The sequence below is a fragment of the Scyliorhinus torazame genome, chromosome 9, assembly GCF_047496885.1.
Source record: "Scyliorhinus torazame isolate Kashiwa2021f chromosome 9, sScyTor2.1, whole genome shotgun sequence".
In the NCBI taxonomy this organism is placed as follows: Eukaryota; Metazoa; Chordata; class Chondrichthyes; order Carcharhiniformes; family Scyliorhinidae; genus Scyliorhinus; species Scyliorhinus torazame.
In genome coordinates this window covers 159,687,107-159,707,223 of record NC_092715.1, presented here as the reverse complement: position 1 = coordinate 159,707,223, position 20,117 = coordinate 159,687,107, and positions in this window count along the sequence as shown.

The following is a 20,117-nucleotide window of genomic DNA, read 5'->3' as shown; positions in this document are numbered from 1 at the left end:
TCATACTTTGTTCATTGTACAGAAAGTAGCAGCTAACATAAGTACCATTAAATAGCACTTCTTTAAAGTGCCTCTTGTACTAAAAGCAGCAACAATCATAAGTAAGGACACTACAATGTGATCCACAAGCATGTATACTCTAGAATATTTCCAAAGAGCTACTACATTATACTGGCCAACATGCATTAACAGTTAAATCATGTTGGCACTATAAACATTGAGTTCAGGTGACAAAGGCATGAGCAAGAGTGCCAAAGGGCTTCACAATATTGTGAAATATTTAGTTAAGTACTTACATTCATGGATTAGTTGAAGCTGTCCATAGAATCTTTACAGTGCAAGGAAGCCAAGTGAAGGAGGCCATTTGGCCCATCGTGTCAGCATGACCCCCTGAAAGAACACTGTTCCTAAGGCTCACTCCTCTGCCCTATCGCCGCAACCCCACCTAACCTCTTTGGACACTAAAGGGCACTTCTGCATGATCAGTCCACCCAACCTGCTTATCTCTGCGCTGTGGGAGGAACCACATCACCCTCGGAAAACCAATGTCACATCGTCAACACATGTATACCATAAGAAACATGGAAGGCATTGTCCCTCTTGTTCTCTTGGAGTGTTGTAGGAGTGGTAAAGGAATATCATTGGTGTGAATAGTGTTATGATCTGGCGATATTAATTGCTGTGCAAACCAATCTCAAAGGGAAACTGGGCCTATGTATCAAACTCTATTTGCTTTGTATTTTGACCACAAGAAGATACTTTTACTGAATTGAGAAGCTACAAATTCCAGTAGCACTTTTGAGAATATAAACATTAAATTGAAACATTTGTTAATAAAATAAATAAAAACTAAATATTTACACAGTGAAAATTAGTCTCACAAAACATTCCCCCGAAGAGACTTCCTTCTTCGTTAGCCTCACAAGTAAAGACCCCTATCGGCAATTATCTCTTGAGTTTAACTATGTAAATTTCAGTAATATTACTCCTAAGTTTGGCATACCACACAAAATCTTATTCGTCCCATCCACTCTACTGTGGAACTTCAAAATTCAGACACCCGACTGTTTTTGCAGCCCCAATTCTTTTATGGCTTAACTGGGTAGCTGATTTCAACTGTTTTCTGAAAAACATACTTCTCTAGTTTGGCTGAAAAGCTACCTCATTTTGCCCCTTCACAGCTCTTTTGCCAGCACAGGGCAGCACCCCAGGCAAACTTGATGCACTAAGCGTCAAGAACCACAAAGACATGTGAGACTTTAACTAAGGCTTTAGTACACTACATAGGAAGCTTACCTGACATAGGCGACCCCAGACAAAATGGGTCCTGGTCACAGAAGTTGGTCTTATACTGAACTCCCGGGGGAGTGGCTAAGGTGGAGCTCTCCGTGGCCAGGTCAGGTTACATACAGGTGACCGAACCTCTACAGAGCTACAGTACAATACACAGTACCATACACAGGATTACAGGGCCACGTTACACACAACTATTATACAACTATTTACAATGCTAGGGAAGTACAGTGGTGTATCACCACAAAACTCACATCGGTATTTCCTTAAGCTCTCAACATCTCTTCTTAAGTATTCTGGACGGGATTCAGTGATTGAATCAGTGAATCCCACGAGAGCCCAAATCGGGCTCCACACCAGGCACCGGGCTGACCACAAGTCACCCGACTGGCTCATCCCGCGGGGCATGACCTGGATCTTGCCCTCGCCAGGCATGATCCAGATCTGCATATTTAAATGAGCCCAAATGAGGTAAATGAATCCGAAAGCAGACTGTCACTTTTTTCCGCTGAATTGCACCCAGTTTCCTCTCTTTCATCTTGATTCTATTGTCCTTTGCCCATTTTAGAAACTTAATTTCCCAGAATATAGAAATCGTTCATGTTCCCATAGAATCCCTACAGTGAAGAAGGAGGGTATTCGGCCCATCAGGCCTGCACCGATGCTGTGAAAGAACACCCCACCCAGCCCCGTAGCACCTAATCCCACCTAACCTGCACATCTTTGGACACTAAGAGGCAGTTTAAGCATGACAAATCCACATAACCTGCACATCTTTGGACCATGGGAGGAAACCGGAGCACTCAGGGAAACCCACGCAGACAGTCACCCAAAGCCAAAATCGAACACAGGTCCCGGGCACTGTGAGGCAGCACTGCTAACCACTGCACCGCTGTGCCATCTTGTTGCCCCCATTTTCAGCTCAAATAATATGTAAAAAACGTGAGCGGGATTCTCTGTTGGCTGACGCCAGAAACGGGAAACGCGATTCGGCAGAGAATCGGTTTTGAAACCCAAATCGTGGCGAACGCCGGTTTCACGCCAAATCGCAATTCCCCGGTGCCTCGACAGCGGCGTCACTGTATTCCAGAATGCAGGCACAGTAAACACCCTTGGCATATCCTTAGCGGGCCTGACCTGGTATTTCCGGGGTCTCGGAGATTTTCCGCCTCCACTGGTGCGAATTCCCCATTGCGAGGTTCACTTGTGCTTTTAAAACTCGTGAAACAGGCACCGTGGTTGCTGAGGGAGAGAGAGGGGAATGGAAAGTGTTCAACATCGCCATAGTTTTCTGACAGTCGTGCCACTGGCCGGGGGTTAAGATAATCGTATCTCTCGTCATAGCGCAAATTCCTTTATGAAGTTACTGGTAGAAATATTAGCAAACATGCACTAATGCTTCAGTGTGATATCTGTCTGTTCATTATTTTAATTGAGCTGCTAAACTTTTTATATACAAATGTCAGGTAAGTGAAAGCAATCATTCATCTGTTTGTATTGTCAACTATAATTTCAAGGCCTCTCATGTATGCTAGTCTTTTTCCTCACAAGAAATGTATTGAATTTCTTCCATTCCCATGGTTTCCCTTACAATAAAAGATTTTTCCTTCTTAGCAGACACATACTTCTTCTTTGAGATCACAAGCTTTTGTTCCTGTTTCACATTAGGAGCTGAAGGTTTGGGTGAATCATCTTGGAGATACATGAAGAATGATGGATTGAAGTCGAGTGCCAGAAATATGAACAAGAAAATAAATAATTGTAGAAATGTGTAACAAGAAAATTTATGTTGAACTTGGTGTAATTTCATGGTCAGTGGCAAGTGCTCAACACTGCCCTCATAGAAAGCTACCCACAAGGATCCAGTGATCTCTGTTGTGTAAATCACTCCTTTCCTAATTAAATTAAATCTGGTTCCAAGTCAACAGGATCTGCTGGTTTCCAGGAATCGTAATACCATCAAGCAGGGTAAGTAGCCAATCACATTGTAGTATTCGCATAGACAGCAAACCAGGAAGCAAAAATCACTGATTATCTTTCACTTTTAATGAAATGTAAAGTTTAATGAAGTAAGAAGTTGGGACATACAAATGGGATTCAGATAGAAGCTGAAATAATGGGCTGGGTTCCTCGTCGGCGGGATGCTCTGTTTTGCCAGCAACTGGGGGTTTCCCGACGGCATGGGGCTGCCCCACAACAGGAAACCCCATTGACCGGCCGGCGTAACGGAGCACCACGCCGGCGGGGTGAGGAAGAAATGTGGCGGGACGGAGAATCCCGGCGATGGATTTAAAAAAGATGTGTTTTTATCATAAATCTGTCTTTCTGCAAATATAAAATTAGTGTTTCAGGGCTAGAGAGATTATAGCAGAAATATAAACTAACCGCTCTGTTCAAAAATCGCCTTCAACAGGGTGTAACAGAGTTTTTAAAGCAAGACTAATAGCTTAAAAGTGAAAGTTCTTGTCAGTTCTGTAATTTATAATTGATTGCAATTTGCAGGGAAGTAACCTGACACCCACCTCTGGACTTCCATGTTTGACTGTGCATGCTCAGTCTCAAGATTTTGCTGTCAGTTTCGCAGGAATAATGATCGTGATTTCTAACAGTTTCACCGCCATTACTATTGTAAAACCTGAGCCATAAAAAACAAATTCATTACAAAAAGGAATGTAAACTAAAGGGCCCAATTTTAAAGGGGGCTCAGAAATGGAGAGACCTTGTGCACAAATCAAGGAAGGTGTCAGGGCAAGTGAAGAAATTGTTAAAATGGCATGTGGAATCCTGGGCTTTATAAATAGTGGCATAGGGTATAGAAGCAAAGAAGTTCTAATGAACTTGAATAAAACGTTGGTATGATGATATATATAAGACTAGTTTGCACATAATGTTATGCATAACCTCCATCCACTAGGTGGCATTGTAAGCCCATCACATGACCCTGTGATTGAGGAGTTGGGAGTTGGTTGTGCTGGGAGATAGATAGTATCCACAATAATCCGCAGTAGTTCCACAATAGCTTAGTGTTAATTGTTTTTTTTTAAATTTCATATAATCTTTGTTGTCACAAGTAGGCTTGCATGAACACTGCAATGAAGTTACTGTGAAAAGCCCCTAGTCACCACACTCCATCGCCTGTTCGGTACATGGAAGGTGAATTCAGAATATCCAAATTACCTAACAGCATGTCTTTCGGGACTTGTGGGAAGAAACCGGAGCACCCGGAGGAAACCCATGCAGACACAGGGAGAACGTGCAGACTCCGCACAAACAGTGACCCAAGCCGAAAGTCGAACCTCGGACCCTGGCACTGTGATGCAACAGTACTAACCACTGTGCTACGTTTATTATCTTATTTATCCTAGTTATCTTACCATGCAGTTGTTCTACGATAAATTATTTTAAACTACATGTTCTGTCGTTCATCATTCACTTCAGGCAGTCTGTAGAACATGACATGGTACCAGGATTGGTTCGGCCTCAACTGGATTATTGTGTCTAATTCTGGGCACTGCACTTTTGGAAGGATGTGAAGGCATCAGAGAGGGTGCAGAAAAGATTTATGAGAATGGTTCCATAGGAGGGACTACGTGATGCGCCATAGACTGGAGAAACTGGGGTTGTCAACCTAAAGGAAGAGAATTTAAAAATAAATTTACAGTACCCAGTTCTTTTTTTTCCAATTAAGGGGTAATTTTGCGTGACCAATTCAACTATCCTGCACATCTTTTTGGGTTGTGGGGTGAAACCCAGGCAGACATGGGGAAATGTGCAAACTCCACACGGACAGTTACCCGGGGCTGGGATCGAACCCGGGTCCTCGGCGCCAAATTAAGGAAGAGAAGGTAAGAGGATATTTGATAGAGGTATTCAAAATTATTAGGGGTCCAGACAGAGACGTGGAATTATGTGTTCCTGCAGCAGGCCGCCAAGTCAGCACTGAGTTTGGCTGCCGAACTTTTGCTTAACATTCCACGCTGTTGGACCTCAGGAGGACTGAAGAAATTAAAGAATGATTCATTTGGTACAGTTTTCATAACTTTTCTGCGAGTGCTTCGACCTTTGTGCTTCGGTTTAGTTTTAATAGTTTTTAACGTAACATTTTTGTCCTCCCTCCAGTCGACCTTACAGCCTGTGTACCCCATGATTTCTGGTTCATCAAAGAGTGGGGATTCAAGCTTGTCAGGCCACAAATCCATCTGGTATCTATTCGTAATCACCTCATTTGTGAAATACTCATTGGGCTCAAACTTAAACTCCAGAGTGAAGCTCCGCGGCTTCCAATGCTCTGAACATTTGACACTCACATCTTTAAGATGCTTTAATATGGGCTTGCCATGCACCTGGATCATGCCACTAAGCACATGCACGTTCTTGAAGACTGTTAACCAGAACTGCGGAATGCTCGCTGGCTCTTCCGTCTCTTTGTCTCATTTGTCGTCCTCCATCTGGAATTCTTCTGAATCCTCATCAAATGTGCACAGAATGATATCTTGTATGGATCTGTAACATTCAGCTGGCCACCCGTCTTCTGGGATACACAGTCGCTCAACTAATTTCAGGGATTCACATCAATCCGCTCCTATGATGGACTTAATTTTCATGTCCACAATATAAAACAGTAACACGTACCTCATAAATCAATGCAAATTACTGCAGATGCTGGAATCTGAAACCAAAAGAGAAAATGCTGGAAAATATCAGCAGGTCTGGCAGCATCTGTAGGGAGAGAAAAGAGCTAAGGTTTCGAGTCCAGATGACCCTTTGGAACATATACCTCATGTTGTCCACGGAGAGCTCAAGTTCACATGCACTGAAAGTCTCCATCTTTTTTGTTCTGTAATATACCAGCAGTCCAGACCGATCAGCGACTTTCAGCTGTGCATTCAGCTTGTGCAAAGCAGACCGACTGAGGAGGTTGGTCCTTGTTTTAATGTCAAAGTGGCATCATAATAGTGAGTTATTTCAGAGCACCACCGCTTTCCATCTGATTTTGAGGGTTTCCAGCAAGTTCTTACTAGCTTCGTTCTTTTTTGAAATTGTGTCTTCATCTTCTTTGTTCCGACTCTTCTGGTCCTTGGTTGCAATGAAATCGATGAAGAACTGTTTGTCAGTATGTATCTCATCAACCACATTTACTGATCTTATATGGTCCATTGTAGGACAGGCAAAACACTTTCGCAAAATACCCAATACGGCGCACTGGAACAGACTTTTCCAAAGTCCGGATATTGCCGTGGACCATGTCGATTGTCACACTTTGGGCATAAGAAAATGGCTGCCGCACTGAGACCACAGGCTGGATTCTCCAATCCCTGACGCCGAAATCAAGTTTGGCGACGGGGCAGAGAATCCCTGATGACGACCAAATCGGGGGCGGCACCGCTTTCGCGATGCTCCGCCCCTGAAAAGTGGCATACTTATTGCCTGAAGAGCGCCCAGCGATGCTCCATCGCTGACCGGCCGAGTTCCCGATGGCATGGGACTCTCATGGTCTCACTCGTCGTGAACTCAGTGTGGCGGCTGTGGACTTAGTCCAGCGCTGTCACAGTCGTGGGAAGACTGATCCGCGGGCACGGAGGGGGCTTTATTCGGGGATGGGGGCACTGTGGGGGGGGGGCCCGGGACACGCGAGCCGGCTGAATGGGGGGACTATTTTTGAAGTCCGGGTCCACGAGCTGAGTCCGCCATGAAGCACGGCGTGGCCGCTGCAGGCTGCCGCCGTGAGCATGTGCGACCACGGACCCAGAAATGCTCCGGGCTGTATCGGAGCTCTACGCTGCCTGGCTGCTAGCTCCTCCCGGAGCAGGGAATCGGTGGCCGTATTGCGCCAGTATTCCTGCTGTAAAACACCACCGTTTTCACACCGGCGTGGGGGCTTAGTCTCCCAAGCGGAGAATCCAGCGCCATGTTTCTTCACCTGTGCAACCTGGCAGGTTCGGTCCACATCGAAGGTAACGTATTGTGCCGCCGCGGCATACAGGAACTCCATTATGGGGCCGGATGCACATGCGCACAGAGGTCTTGGTGATCCCAGGCAGGTCCCCGCTCAGCACATGGAAGGACCCCATGGCTTAAATGTTCAGGGCACGGGGAGCGGGTGTCCTCCCCTATACCCGCACATTTCCAGATGTGCCTGATCTGGCACAGATGTTGCATGATCTCCATGCTCAGCCGCAGGAGGTGGCGGCACGCCCGATCCGGCAGGTCCTCATATGACAGGCGCTGCCGGTATACACGAGGTCTGATGTGATACCTCCTTCCAACCTCCTCCTTGACCTGTTAGGCAGCCAGCTCTTCATCCTCACCAGCTTGCTCCTGCTCCTCTGGGGCAGGCTCCGGTTCTGCAGGGTCCTCCCCAGCAGCTCCTGCTCATACAGCATCAGTGCATCCGCCAGTGCTGTGGCGGCCAGGCAGATGCCAACCACACCTGGCTGTACCCCATAATCCATTCACTGCAGGGGATAAAGGGGCAGACACGTTAACATGGTGAGAACCCCCATGCCCAACCAAGTCCAATGGGCTACATGGTGGCCGTGGCCTGCACTGCAGCCCCTGCCCCCGCATGCCCCTCTCCCCCTCTCCCCTCCCGATCCTAACCCACCGCCTAGCCATTCTCCCTGACACTCTTGCTTCCTCGCCGTGCCCCTGGCCCCACCAGTTCCTGTCACTCGTCGCTTCCAGCATTATGCTCTGTCGCAAAATACCCAATACGATGCCCCTGTCCCATGCCCTCCTGTGGTGTCTATCATGTTTGCCCTCCTTGGGTGGGCCCGTGCTACCCCACCAGTTGAGTGCCAGCTGGTTGCAGAGGGGCACTGCATGCCACCGACTGGCGTCATGCTCAGTGTCGTGCATGCCGGCAGGGCCCCCGGGCAGGGCCAGTGAGGCGATGGGCACCAATTGGGACTGTAGCTGTAGTGTGCCATGAGTCCTCTGTGTGACGCATGGGTTGTGCCTACCTGTCCAGGGGCAGGATGGATGGGAGCAGGGCGCAGTGGGCAGGCCAGCTTGGTGCCGGACGATGTTCTTGTGGGTTGGGCTAGCTGATGCTGCCACTGGTGGGGAATGTACACTGGGAGGGGCAGTGTACCTGGGAGGGTGTACCTCTGTTCCCCTGGCATCACACCTGTCCCTCACTCCTGACATCACACCTCCACACACCTATGGAGGCCAATCAAACCCCACCTGCCTGCATCTGCCTCACATCCCACCCTACACCAAACCCCAACACCTGTTTTGTCCTCTTTGGTAAGATGCATTGGACATAAATGCCAATGGCTACAGCACCCCCCTTCCCCCTTTAACTCACTTCATGCATCTCACTATATCCTTTATGTGTTCCCTAGGAAAAGGTAGTCCAAAACAGAAGGGGATGGGAGAAGACCTCAGCGCTCTCACCCCCACTGAGCTGAGGGTGATGGAATTATCCAGGGAGGTGCAGGAGAGGGCTATCTCCGAGGCAGAAGTCGACATGAGACAGCCCCCTAATGCAAAGTGATGTCCCTGCAGCAAGTGAGTCACCCCTCTCCCCCAGAACACTCCTTCTCAACATCCCACTAACTGGCTTATCTTTTGTAGTGGGCAGCACGGTAGCACAGTGGATAGCACTGTGGCTTCACAGCGCCAGGGTCCCAGGTTCGATTCCCCGCTAGGTCACTGTCTGTGCGGAGTCTGCACGTTCTCCCCGTGTCTGCGTGGGTTTCCTCCGGGTGCTCCGCTTTCCACCCACAGTCCAAAGACGTGCAGGTTAGGTGGATTGGCCATGATAAATTGCCCTGAGTGTCCAAAAAGGTGAGGAGAGGTTATTGGGCTATGAGGATAGGGTGGAACTGAGGGCTTAAGTGGGTCGGTGCAGATTTGATCGGCCGAATGGCCTCCTTCCGCACTGTATGTTCTATGTTCTATGTAGTGCAGGATCACTATCAGACCATGCCGGCCCCTCTGGGGTACCTCGCCCACAGACACAAACCCAGCACATGCCGGAGGACCTGTCCCGGGATGCGCCAACTTCTGGGCACTGCATCCACCTGCACCCTCCACCATCGCAGAAACTATCACCTCAGTGGGGCAATTTAGTGAGGAGGTTCCTGGGTCACCTTCTGGTGCACACATCACACATGCTGCAGAACATCAGGTGGAAGTAGGAATTCCTGAGGGAGCGGACAGTTGGAGGGCTGCCCAATCTCAGGAAACAGCTGTGCATGTGTCCAATTGTTTGGGATGAGCTCTGCTATTCCCCTGCTTCCTCTGCAGTGGGGCTGCACTTCTGATGAGGAGTGGCAGCACCTGGTGAGCCACTGATTGAGTTTGGCCATGCCCATCCTGTTGATGGGTTTCCAGAGGGGCAGTCTGGTCTCCCAAATTATCAATGACTCTGTCAACATTTACAGGTCTTGTGAGCAGTCAGCAGAGTGAGAAATCAAGGACCTGTAACTTGTACTAAATGAGTGCGTTTCAAACAAGTACTGTAGCAATAGCAGCCGGAGCAAGGCCACCCCGATCCCGAGGGGGACACCCTGAGTCCACGGAGCTGTCGCCAGTCACTCCCCGCTGCTCCCCCTGGCCCTGGTAGCCAACCGCCAACAGGGGTCGGCTGCCAGGGTGGGTGGGGTGGTGTGCCAGTGGGGCAACTGGTGGGCAACTGCTCGCGGCACCACCATCTCAACACCTGGATCATATGTACCCATTCCGGGGGCAGCACCTGTCCTGTTGCTCGATTAATACCGTTGGTGAACCACAAGCCTTCCCTTATATCGATCAAATGACCACACAACCAGTTAGTTAGTCCAAAAGATGGTTTATTTACATACACAAGAGTTATCTCGACATGCAAACACAATATCTACTACGAGTTCAACTACACCTATCAGCTACAATAAGCTATACTTAACTTCAGGCCGACCGGCACTATGCAAATGGATAAGGCCTTTATCTGGATTTCACTTGGTTGGTTCGAAGAAAGTGGCTCTGTCTCTGCTGGGCTCAGCCGTCAGGTAGCGATCGTTGGTCTTGAACTTGGCTGGCTGTTCCTGCTACGATTAGGTTGGCACAGGCCAGATCCAAGAGAGACAGAACACATGGCTGTGTCCTCTTTTATCCCTCTGGGATTTCGTGCTCTTTGGGGCGGTCCTTAATCTTGGACCCAATAGTTCAACAGGGCTCTGATCACTGTCTTCGATTTCAGCCAATAAAGGGGCGGGTGCCTTGGTCGCTGGGCGGGTCCTTAGTGGTCATTGACCTTGGCAGTTGGGCTTTCTGAGTAAAGGGAGTGGCGCCGATCAGTCTGTGGCCGTACCGGTTGCTTGATTGGAGTTCTATTGTCCTGGGAAAATGGGCCATTTAAATGCAAACGAGCGGAGGTTTCGATCAGGTCTGGTTACCTGTGTTTCAGATACACATAGGCTCTGTATCTGTCTGAGTACTGGGCTGGCCATAATTACCATGGTCCTTTGCAGGTGGCCATCTTAGATGGCTACATTCCGTCCTCTTGATCCTGAACGCGAAGCATGGTGGATCACACTATCGACCCCTGTTCATCCTTGGTGGCCCGGTCACCCTTGATCAAGGCAAGGTTCTACTCTACTCTATCTTATGGTTTGGGATATTTACCTAATATTCCATTAATACATTCATAAATTAATTCATCTCTAACGGTCACTCTATTTCAGGTCACTATAAAACATTTAATTTATCCGCACGGTAGATCTCTAGCTAACACTATCTAAGCTACTCTCATGCTGCTGGTGAATATCAAAGAACTTATATACAGTGTAAAATTTAAAACAGCAGCATCACATTTCTACTTAATCCTAATAAAGTTAAAGAGGTACATGATTTATTTTTAGCAGCGATTGGTACATGAGTTTAATTTTGCTGAATTCCAAAGAAGGGGGTTCGGACTGTATATATCGGGGAGTGGGAGGCTTTTGCTCACCATTTACGGAATCGGAGTGTCTGAATGACACTGCAGATTATTGCAATTACTAGAAGGGCCTCTACTATGTATGAATGGGGGTTCCATTTGGCAATGTTTTCGCACCAGGTGGGGGTTTCGATGTCTGTCTTTATGTGTGGTGTAGTGTCTGGGCTGGTGGTGCCTGCTATGTGGTAGTGTTCGGGGCTGGTGTGGGGCTTGTAACAAAAGTCCATTGCGCGCGCAGTTGCAGAAGTCCAGCGATGATCCAAACGCATGTCAGCAGTCCTTGCTTCATCCTGTGTTGTCTGTTTTCCAGGTGATCGTGGGGATGCAAGCATAGTATCTGTTATTATCTTTGGTTAATATCTCGTTTTATTAGTCTTTCTCTCCTTACTCCAATTACCTCTGGGATGATTATGATCCGTTTTGATTGTCACCTTGTGTAACTCCCTCGTTATTTTTTGAAATACCATTTTGGAGAGATAAGAAATGCAAATTTTTAAAGTATAGAGACTCTCGCAGCTTGTGGTCGATGCGGGGAGTGGACGGACAATTTCTTCGACCAGTCTTTTCTTTACTTGTAACCAGTGGTGGTTGAGGCTTATCTTAACCAGTCGAATTTCAGGGCGGCCAGGTTTATAGAGTTTCGTCCCAGGGTTCAGGGGTAATTCGCGTGTAGCAGCGTGTATAGAAGCCAATTGTGCCATATGTGTAAATAGCAGGTGGGGAGTGACCAGGGGGTCGCAGAAGGTAAAGGAAAGAAGGGGTGAGCGTACGGAACTTGGCAAAATGCATTCTTTATACCACAACCAAAGGGAGAGTAGAGAAGGTGAATTTAAGGCCTGCCAAAGACAGTGCAGAGTGTAGAGAACCATTCCAGAGCGTATGAAGTGACGAGAACATGAGGTGCGTGTGGGCCGCTGCGGGATAAGAATGGGTGGAATCCCCGGGTAGGGTAGGGGTTAGTGCCATTACTCCACTACCCGAGCTTAACTGACCGGTTGCATTTGGGGTCCTCAGGTAGGGTGGGGATCAGTGTCGTTACTCCCTACCTGGGTGATCTGGGTGGACGGCAAGAGTTTGTAATCGTGTGGAAACTTGTCATAAAGACTGGGAGAACAGTGATCTGTTTCTCGACAAATTTGTGCCTTTAACTGACATTGGGTATCGTACCCTTGAATGAGAAGAGTAATTGTGTGTCAGGGGACATGAATTAAAACCATGTCGTAGAAAAAAGAAGAAGGAAAAAGGCGGGCAGACTCCATCAGAACTTGGACACCTTAATACTTAGGCGGTGTCTCTTTCTCATCATCTGGACACCTCAGGGTTCTGTACCAAACAGTGTTGTAAAAGCATTATCGAAACGAGACTCAGTATCTGAATCATCACCATCTCCCGGTTGCCAGACCCGTGCCTGCCGTTTCTGTGCCTTGGCCGCGTGGGCCATCAGATGGTCTGAATCATCGTGCCTTACTAGTCTGCAAGAGTTGTCGCAGTGCCAAAGAGGGGCTTGTTTGTCGTAAGGTGTAGGTGCGGTGGGAGTGGAGGGCAAGTTACTGTGGTCGGGCGGTGGCTGTGGCGGTGGTTGGGGGAGGGCATATAGGGGGTCAAAGATATCTAAGTTGTGGTTCCGGGGGCTGGGGTGACTGGGGGCAGAGAGATCACGCCAGTGTTCAGGGATAGTAATCAAATCCGGGAGGCTCTCGCTGTCGTTGGAGTCAAGTTCAAGGTGAAAGTCCGTACCTGTGGGCGGAGACAACTTCGGGTCTGTGGGCGTGGACAAGGGATAAATGCCGGCATGGCTGGGGGAGGGTTGGCGTAGGGGTCAGACTAGGTTGTCGATGGGCGGGGCGTAATTGTCTCCTATTGCCAGAGAGATGTGGTGGGAGTGGCTACATTGGGATCTGTAGACTTTGAGTTGGTTGATATGGAACCAACCAGTTTTATCGTTGGGGTATGTTATCATTGAATTTTTACAGTGCAGATAGAGGCCATTCAGCCTATCGGGTCTGCACCGGCTCTTGGAAAGAGCACCCTACCCAAGGTCAACACCTCCACCCTATCCCCATAACCCAGTAACCCCACCCAACACTAAGGGCAATTTTGGACACTAAGGGCAATTTCTCATGGCCACTCCACCTAACCTGCACATCTTTGGACCGTGGGAGGAAACCGGAGCACCCAGAGGAAACCCACGCACACATGGGGACGATGAGCAGACTCCGCACAGACAGTGACCCAAGCCGGGAATCGAACCTGGGACCCTGGAGCCGTGAAGCAATTGTGCTATCCACAATGCTACCGTGCTGCTCATCTTGTACACGGAGGGGCTCACTTTGTCAGAAATGGAGTAGGGCCCTGCAAATTAGGGGGAGAGGAAAGAACTGGGGTTGTAAAGTGAAACCATTACTTGCTGACCGACTGTGTACTCTACGGGGTGGACGGTTTTGTCAAAGCAGGCTTTACTCTGCTTCCTTCTAGCGCCTAATCGGACAGCTGCAGCGAGTTGTGCCGCTTTAATGTTATCTGTAACCTGTTGGACTGTTTATTGCGGGCGAGGGCGGTTACTGTAGGACTCACCAGATCGAGGCCCAATAAATATTCAATACCCTTCATGGGCCGTCCGGTCATGAGAGTGTGGGGGGGTGAAACCTGTGGAACTGGAAATGGTGTTCCGAATAAACATGAGAGCAAATGGGAAGACTGTGTCCCACGTGGTATTGGTCTATTGCACCATCTTCCTAATGGTCGCTTTTGAAGTTCGATTCATTCTCTCGACAATACCACTGGATTGGGGGTGGTATGCTCTCTGGAATTTCTGCCGGTGAAGTGGGAGCCTTGGTCTGACTCAGTGCTGTGGGGGGACCCCAGCGTGTGAATATCTGTTGAGTCAAAATCTTAGTGGTGGCCTTTGCTGTGTTTGTCCGTGAGGGAAATACTTCTACCCATTGAGTAAAGGTGTCGATTACAACCAGCAAGTACTTGAAACCGTTTCTGCAAGGGGGAAGGGGGCCAATGTAATCGATTTGCAAATTTGTCGAAGGGCCATTCACAGGTCGGGTGTGACGTAATTGTCCTTTCTTTGAGTAACGTTCAGGATTGTTCTGTGCACAGATAAGGCAATTCTCGACATAATGGGTTACATCGCTTTTTAAATTGGGCCACCAACACAAAGGTCCTAAATGGGCAATGGTATTGTCTACCCCCTGATGTCTGTGTCCGTCATGAAATTGGTAAATGAGCTGGTTTCTGTCCTGGGTGGGGACCACATAAATTCCGTTTTTTAAAACTACACCTCCTGTACAGTCAGTGCGTCCTTCCATTTATCATAGGGGGCTGGGAAGTTGCCATCTAAAACCTGTTTGAGGGTGTCGTCTGCTTTTTGGGCTTGGGATGGATCTTCAATATTGGTCTGGGAAACCTGGAGTGAGTGTATCCGTTCGCTTTCGGGTGGCTGACAGAAGTGACCATGGCGTGATCCTGCTTTGGCTAAGGCATCTGCCTTTACATTACCGGGTGGGGAGGAGCGATGATGGCTTTTTATTTTAACGATACCATATGTGCGATCTGAGGCTGTCTTGAGAATGTGGGCAGAGGGTAGGGGTTTTCCATCGGCTGAAACAAAACCTCGAGATTCCCAGAGGGGCAGGAATTCTGTTAAGCTGTTGCACACATACAGGCTGTCTGAGTGTATGTCTGCGGGGGTTGGAAAAGTGCTGGGGTGTTGAATTACATAAGCTATGGCTGCGAGTTCTGCTGCTTGTAAACCTAGGTGGCCGGGCAATTTTAAAGAGATCTCTTCCAGTGGGCGTCCCAGCGCGTCTTAGCCATAAATTCCACAACCAGTAATTCTAACTCCATTTTCGAATGTGGACAAACCGTCTACATAAATATTTGAAGTATTCCCTGTGGTTTGGGAAATCTGTGTCTTACTGTCTGCTCGTGGGTGTAGTGACTTTGGGATAAAGGGTCCTGTGTGGTGTTCGGCTGCTATGATCTGGCACTCATGTGGGGTCCCTGGTCAAGGCATAGGGCAAGTCTGGGTCTGGAACTTGTAAAGCGGGGGCTGTGCCTAGGGCGCGTTTTAAACACAATATCTACTACGAGTTAAACTACACCTTGTTAAGTAATGGGTTCAGAGACATTGCAATTAGTTGTCTCATTTATGTTAAGTATCCATTAATTGACACAGATATGTAAAGGGGCTTCAGGTGGCCTCTGTCAGGTGATGTATAGTTAGAGTTTTGTGCAAAGGCTGTTGGAATGAAATAAATGTGTTCTTTTGAAAAAGGAACAGAACTTTAGACTCTTCATATCACAGCAACTAAAACGTCCAACAATTGGTAGCAGAGGATGGTTGCTGTGTAAATGTGAAGGGTTGAAAGATACAACTTTTCCAGATCAAACCAAGGAGTGAGTGAGAAAAGAAAAAAAAAAGGGATATATGGCTGAACCGAGGATAAAGATGGCTGGATATGACTATCCTCCCTTATTTTCTGAAAGGGAATCATACGACCAATGGAGAAGTGCAGTAGTTATGTGGACTAAGGTAACTGCTTTGGGAAAGAGAAAACAAGGTATGGCATTGGCTCTTTCTCTACCATATGGAAGTAAAATCTGAAACAAAGTGCTTTCTGAGCTGGAATTGGAAGAGTTAGACTCAGAAGAAGGTCTGGAGACTTTATTACATTATATGGATAAGATTTATAAGAAAGATGACTTGTTAAGTGCGTATGAAGCATGGTCGGATTTTGATAAGTTCCGGAAAATGGAGGATATCTCCATGGAAGACTATATAATGGAATTTGGCAGACTATATAAAAGGCTGCAGAAACACAACCTGGAATTTCCACAGTTTGTGTTGGCCTTTAAATTACTTGACTGTGCTAGAGTGAGCAACATGGATAGGCTCCTGGTTTTGACAGGAGTTCAGTTTACTGATAAGGATACCTTATTCGAACAGATGACAAAAGCTTTACAAAAGTTTCTGGGGAAACATTTGATTCCGATGGCTCTGATGACCCAAATAGGTCAGCCTGCAATCAGACAGAATATGGAAGATACACTACTAACAGGATGGTGAAATCGTATGGCTACGAACAGGGCTCAAGACGATAGAAGGAGACCGAGACAAGAAAATTATGAAGACAGAAACCCAGTTAGAGCCTACATAGGAAGATGAACCCCAGAAATGCACGGGGCATGATAAATCGATGTTTTTGATGTGACTCTCAATATCATCATGCTTTCAACTGTCCAACTCGTTATGATAGAGTGTTTGAAGCGATACATGACACGGAAGAGTCAGTAGAGGAAAAAGATAGTGAACAGAAAGAAGGCATTGTCCTATTGACAAGCAGTTTTACGCCGGTAATGAGGGTGTTGGTTGCAGAATCCTTCAACTGTGCTATATTGGACAGTGGCTGCACATCTACTGTGTGTGGAATTGACTGGTTAAAATGTTACCTGGACTTTTGAATGTTGAAAATCGTAACAAGGTTAAGGAATTTGAAAGTTCCACAAGTTTCAGGTTTGGGGATGATAATACTCTGAAGTCGCTGAAAAGAGTGGTGATCCCTTGCAATATTGCCGAAGTGAATTATTTCATTAGCACGGATGTTGTATCAAGTGAGATCCCTTTGCTTCTGAGCAGACCGTCGATGAAGAAAGCACACATGAAACTGGATATGGAACAGGATAAGGCAACAGTTTTTGGAAAGACGGTGGACTTACAATTTTCACAGTCGGGACACTATTGTATTCCATTACTGACAAATAATATTTCAAGCAGAGTGCTTAAGGATGTGTTAATGGCAGTTGAAAATAGGACTTCAGCTGATAAAAAGCTTGTGTTATTAAAACTGCATAGGCAATTTGCACATCCGTCTCCTCGGAGGCTGAAAATGTTATTAAAGGATGCAAGGGTAAGGGATGATGACTATACTAAACTGCTAGAACAGGTTAGTGACCGCTGTGAAGTTTGTAGGAAGTACAGAAGGACACCAGCACGACCGATAGTAACCCTACCTTTGGCCAGGGATTTTAACAACATTGTGGCCATGGACCTTAAGATCTGGGATAAAGCAAATAATATATTTATTTTGCATTTTGTAGATTTAGCAACCAGATTTAGTCAATCAACGATTGTACGAAGAAAAGAAAAGAGGGTAATTCTGGATCAAATCGTGTAAAAATGGATAGGGACAGGAATGGGTCCAACGGCAAAATTCCTTACGGACAATGGGGGAGAATTTGCAAATGATGAGTTTAGGGATATGTGTGAAAACATGAATATCAGAGTTATGAATACGGCTGCAGAAAGCCCATTTAGTAATGGTGTCTGTGAAAGAAATCATGCTGTCATCGATGACATGCTTCGGAAAATGTTGGCAGATCGACCAAATTGCAGGCTAAATTCAGCTTCAGCATGGGCAGTACATGCAAAGAATTAATTGCAGATGGTTGGGGGCTATAGTCCATATCAATTAGTGTTTGGTAGAAATCCTAAAATTCCGTCCATTTTGGATGACCAGCCTCCAGCTTGGGAGGGGACTACAATTAGCTCTGGTTTTGCTGAACATTTAAATGCATTACATAGCAGTAGAAAAGCTTTTTTGGAAGCAGAAGTCTCTGAAAGAATTCGCAGAGCTTTAAGACATAACGTACGGTCATCAGATGCCGTTTTTCAGCAAGGGGGCATGGTTTACTATAAGAGAGACAATTCTAATGAATGGAAAGGCCCAGGGAAGAACAAAGAACAAACAAAGAACAAAGAAATGTACAGCACAGGAACAGGCCCTTCGGCCCTCCAAGCCCGTGCCGACCATACTGCCCGACTAAACTACAATCTTCTACACTTCCTGGGTCCGTATCCTTCTATTCCCATCCTATTCATATATTTGTCAAGATGCCCCTTAAATGTCCCTATCGTCCCTGCCTCCACTACCTCCTCCGGTAGTGAGTTCCAGGCACCCACTACCCTCTGCGTAAAAAACTTGCCTCGTACATCTACTCTAAACTTTGCCCCTCTCACCTTAAACCTATGCCCCCTAGTAATTGACCCCTCTACCCTGGGGAAAAGCCTCTGACTATCCACTCTGTCTATGCCCCTCATAATTTTGTATACCTCTATCAGGTCGCCCCTCAACCTCCTTCGTTCCAGTGAGAACAAACCGAGTTTATTCAATCGCTCCTCATAGCTTATGCCCTCCATACCAGGCAACATTCTGGTAAATCTCTTCTGCACCCTCTCTAAAGCCTCCACATCCTTCTGGTAGTGTGGCGACCAGAATTGAACACTATACTCCAAGTGTGGCCTAACTAAGGTTCTATACAGCTGCAACATGACTTGCCAATTCTTATACTCAATGCCCCGGCCAATGAAGGCAAGCATGCCGTATGCCTTCTTGACTACCTTCTCCACCTGTGTAGCCCCTTTCAGTGATCTGTGGACCTGTACTCCTAGATCTCTTTGACTTTCAATACTCTTGAGGGTTCTACCATTCACTGTATATTCCCTACCTGCATTAGCCCTTCCAAAATGCATTACCTCACATTTGTCCAGGTTAAACTCCATCTGCCATCTCTCCGCCCAAGTCTCCAGACAATCTAAATCCTGCTGTATCCTCAGACAGTCCTCATCGCTATCCGCAATTCCACCAACCTTTGTGTCGTCTGCAAACTTACTAATCAGACCAGTTACATTTTCCTCCAAATCATTTATATATACTACAAAGAGCAAAGGTCCCAGCACTGATCCCTGTGGAACACCACTGGTCACAGCCCTCCAATTAGAAAAGCATCCCTCCATTGCTACCCTCTGCCTTCTATGGCCTAGCCAGTTCTGTATCGACCTTGCCAGTTCACCCCTGATCCCGTGTGACTTCACCTTTTGTACTAGTCTACCATGAGGGACCTTGTCAAAGGCCTTACTGAAGTCCATATAGACAACATCTACTGCCCTACCTGCATCAATCATCTTAGTGACCTCCTCGAAAAACTCTATCAAGTTAGTGAGACACGACCTCCCCTTCACAAAACCGTGCTGCCTCTCACTAATACGTCCATTTGCTTCCAAATGGGAGTAGATCCTGTCTCGAAGAATTCTCTCCAGTAATTTCCCTACCACTGAAGTAAGGCTCACCGGCCTGTAGTTCCCGGGATTATCCCTGCCACCCTTCTTAAACAGAGGAACAACATTGGCTATTCTCCAGTCCTCCGGGACATCCCCTGAAGACAGCGAGGATCCAAAGATTTCTGTCAAGGCCTCAGCAATTTCCTCTCCAGCCTCCTTCAGTATTCTGGGGTAGATCCCATCCGGCCCTGGGGACTTATCTACCTTAATATTTTTTAAGACACCCAACACCTCGTCTTTTTGGATCACAATGTGACCCAGGCTATCTACACCCCCTTCTCCAGACTCAACATCTACCAATTCCTTCTCTTTGGTGAATACTGATGCAAAGTATTCATTTAGTACCTCGCCCATTTCCTCTGGCTCCACACATAGATTCCCTTGCCTATCCTTCAGTGGGCCAACCCTTTCCCTGGCTACCCTCTTGCTTTTTATGTAAGTGTAAAAAGCCTTGGGATTTTCCTTAACCCTATTTGCCAATGACTTTTCATGACCCCTTCTAGCCCTCCTGACTCCCTGCTTAAGTTCCTTCCTACTTTCCTTATATGCCACACAGGCTTCGTCTGTTCCCAGCCTTTTAGCCCTGACAAATGCCTCCTTTTTCTTTTTGACGAGGCCTACAATATCATTCGTCATCCAAGGTTCCCGAAAATTGCCGTATTTATCTTTCTTCCTCACAGGAACATGCCTGTCCTGTATTCCTATCAACTGACACTTGAAAGCCTCCCACATGTCAGATGTTGATTTGCCCTCAAACATCCGCCCCCAATC